Source organism: Rousettus aegyptiacus, unplaced genomic scaffold (assembly GCF_014176215.1).
Source record: "Rousettus aegyptiacus isolate mRouAeg1 unplaced genomic scaffold, mRouAeg1.p scaffold_m13_p_11, whole genome shotgun sequence".
Lineage (NCBI taxonomy): Eukaryota > Metazoa > Chordata > Mammalia > Chiroptera > Pteropodidae > Rousettus > Rousettus aegyptiacus.
Window position 1 is genome coordinate 15,219,184 of NW_023416286.1, and position 3,814 is coordinate 15,222,997.

The window sequence follows — 3,814 nt, forward strand, 5'->3', positions numbered from 1 at the left end:
TGTGCCAATTTTTTTAAAATGAAAAGAGCTGTGATTTTTTTTCCTTCCTGAAGACTGTAGTATAAATAAATGACAGAATTTTATGTTCACACACATGGTGTTTTGATTTCCTGCAGACGATAACATCAGGGAGGAGACCGATAATTGGAAGTGGGTGGCGTGGGGCTTGGGTGGACCCTTCTGGATGGCATGTTTAAAGATAAATCTGGGGGACTGAGAGAAGACAAGATTGAGGATCATGCAGGGCAAAACTGAGACTGTAGAGATTCATGACCTCAGAGACCAGGGAATGTTTTGTTGGAGGCAGTGGTCAGTCAATGGTTCCGTCTGAACTCGCCACAGGGGTCGGAGTCCTGGGCAGCTTCCTGGCCTTTACTCACCCAGGAAATTTGTCTCCCTCCTAGGAGGTAACATCGAGGCATGGGTTGTCTTGGAACAAGAGGGGACAATTAGGTAAAGCCATTACCTTAGGCAATAGAACGTCACCTAAGGTAACCAGAACCCAGCTGTCGCCCTCTACAGGAGAGGTGGGGCTGAGAGACAGGGGCACGTTGCTCCTCAGCGTCCTGCCAGCAGTTTTTAATTCAGTTCTAAAATCTCTCCCTCAGCTCCTGGTCTCTGAAAGAAAGGGGAAAAGGACACAAGAACTCTGCAGCAATCCTCTTCAGCTTTTCCTGCCCATAGCGCAGTATTATTAATAGTCAATGTGTATGCATTGAAGGTGAAAAGGGAAGATGGGAGAAAAATCTCCGAAAGCCATACCTGCTGCTGCCAGAGCTCTGGAAGCCATTGCACTGCCACCAGGCCCCAGAGAAGCAAAGAGAAAGGGGAAACTAAGGAAGTCAGGCACACTACCTGACAAATTGCCTCCTAATCCCAAACTCAAACCTGAATAGACTTTCCAAACAAAGAGAGCTGCTATCAATAGGAAGAAAAGGAAGACTGCTACCAAAGAAGAGAGAAGAATTCTACAGAAAATGCAGATGTGCACAGCCCAGGCACAAGAAACCCAGGAATCTCAGAGATGCCCTGCAGACTTTGTACTTCCTTGATAAATACTGGTGTTCTGACAACTGCACAGTTTGAGATAAAATTATTTTCAAGTTTTATTTAAAAATAAAACAGACATTAATTTAATACATTTTTTCTTTTATTTTTCATTTTTAAAAATTAAATGTATTGGAATAATATTGGTCAATAACATTGTATAAACTTCGGGCATACAACTTTATAATATGACTTTTGTATACATGTTTTATGATATATTTTTAGAACTCAGAACCCATCCCTGTTGGAGAAGGGATAGAATGTCTCAGGAGCTGGTTGACAAAGGGATAGAATGTCTCAGGAACATGGACTTTTTTTTTTCTCTTGCAGTATTTGAGAGGATTCCTCTTGGACTCTTCTTGCAGAAATTTTGTGATCATCACACTCATCAGCCACATTGACACAAATACCATCGGATGTGGGACCATTAAAGTTAGTTCTTTCCTGTCAAGTCTCTCATCACAGTTTTTTTACCTTAAAATCTGAGATACTGGGATCTGTTTCATGCCTGTCATCCAAAGCAGGCTATCTGGATTTTCCAGGATTATCATTAAGATGACATTACTCATCAGTGCCAGAATTTCTCTTCTCAGATTAGGGTTTGTCAGAATTCTGTTATATTTTTCCTATTCCTTCAAAGTCGGGTTCAGCTTGTGAAAAGTTGTTAAACAGTATACTAAACATTGGGAGTATCCAAGCTCCCTCTAAAAGTTCGTTATCCAAACTATCTAAAGATGTCACTGGATTTTATTCTGCCTTCATATTTTTAACAGAGGAGTTTTACACTGCTATGTATTGTCATCCACATTCTGCCTAAATAACCATAAATGTTAATAGATAAATCTTTAATAAAGTTAGGTAGAATTGAGGGGAAATGGCAGTGCTATCACGTGTTTTTGGTGTGGCAAGCACTGTGCTAGTAAAACAGATATTTATTTCAGCCCACATGAGCCTGGGTATAGCAAAGTAAGTATTGTGTTTGGCTCTGAAGTAGACTTGAAAAATACTCTTTCCAATCAAGCTCTTCTGATTAGGTTAAGAGAATAATCTTGACAACTCACAAAGCTTCATCTTCTTAAGAGTGAACAAGTAAACCACTCTAATTGGCATGACTCCTCAGGGTTACTTCCTTTTAAGAGAATCTTCAAGGCTCTGATGAATCTATTTATTTATTTATTTATTTATTTATTTATTTTTAATTTTTATTTTTTTAGGCAAGGCAACTCTTGGTTGACCTCACAGATTGCAAAGACTTTGTCAGCCTACAATCTCTTATTTTTATTTTTTACGCCTACAGCACCTGGTGTTCCTAGGTGGTCTCTCATTCAAGTACTAACCAGGCCCAACACTGCTTAGCTTCAGAGATCAGATGGGATTGGGCTTGTTCAGGGTGGCATGGCCGTAGACGGATAAATCTGATGAGAAAATACAGCAAAAATATAAAGATGACCTTAACCAAGGTGCGTCTTTGGAAGGTTTACAAGAAGATGTACGGTTGGATGGGGCCTAGAGGACCTGGGTAATCATGAGGACTCTCTGGGCCTGGACATGAGGACGTTGGGGAACCATTGTGGACTTTTCAATACATGCAACATGTATTTATAAAATATCTACAGTGAGCCAAGCACTCAATTTTCTGAAGGAACAATTAAGGAAGCTGAACTAAGTGGTAGGCTGCAGGAAGGGGTGGGTAGGAGGTGGGACAGGAGTAGATTTGGGGAGACAGAAAGCTTAAATTTCCTTTAAGCTCTAATAAAACTTAAGTAGTTATATACCATAGCAGGAATCAAGGTCTACACATTCCCTTTATGTCCCTATTTTGTTTAATTAATGTCCTTTACAGGATAAGAAAAAACAAGGATCTCTGTGGTTTTCATCAAGTTCCAAGCATTCCTACTTCATTTATTCTTTATTTTCTTTCATTTGACAAATATTTACTGAGCATTCACTAACCTCTAGGTACTGTGTTAGACAGTAGGGATACACTGATACTCAAAACAGATGTAGTCCCTGCAGTCGTGGTGCTTATAGTCTAGGACAGGTCTTGGAAAACATTTTTTTGTAAAGTGACAGATAGTACATATTTTATAGCTCCTTTCGCAACTATTCAGCTCTACCAACGTAGCATGAAAGTTGTCATAGACATTATGTAGATAATGAGCATTTCTGTGTTCCAATGAAACTTTATTTACAAAAATAGGTGGAGGACCAGATTTAGCTTGCAGATCATAGATGCTGACCCCTGGTCTAGAAAGAAAGTCTCTAAGCATGTAATTGTAGTGAGCATGCTGATTGTTTTAAAAGGGGAAGAGTGATAAGAAAACAGAGAGTAAGGAATCCTAAATTGTCAAATAGTCTAGAATTGAAGGCGTGGTGTTTAAGCTTAAAACCAAAGTTTCAATAATAAATTAGCAAAGTTGGGTATTGGAAAGTTGGAGGAACAGAATATTGCAAGGAGAGGTACAAGCATGGACAATTGCCCAGCCATGAGACAGAGAGAGCATGGGAGATACTTAGTATAGCTAGAAGGAAGAATGGAAAATGGAAACTGGTGAGAGATGAGACTACAGATACGTGCAAGGGCCTGATTATAGAAGGCCCACTTAGGTATGCTGAGAAGTTGGGACTTTGCATAAATAAGACAATGGGAAGCTCTTATCAGGTTTTAAACAATAATGCAGCATGACCACATTTCTGAGTTTGAAAGCTCCCTTGACTGTGGGATGAGTCCAGAAGTTATCAAACTGGTAGTCAGTTAGAAGCCGAG

General features: G+C 39.7%; 1 pseudogene; it reads right to left on the reverse strand.

Moving 5' to 3' along the window:
• Positions 1 to 2,335: 2,335 nt before the first annotated feature.
• On the reverse strand, positions 2,336 to 2,454 carry LOC118609569 (annotated as a pseudogene).
• Positions 2,455 to 3,814: the final 1,360 nt, after the last annotated feature.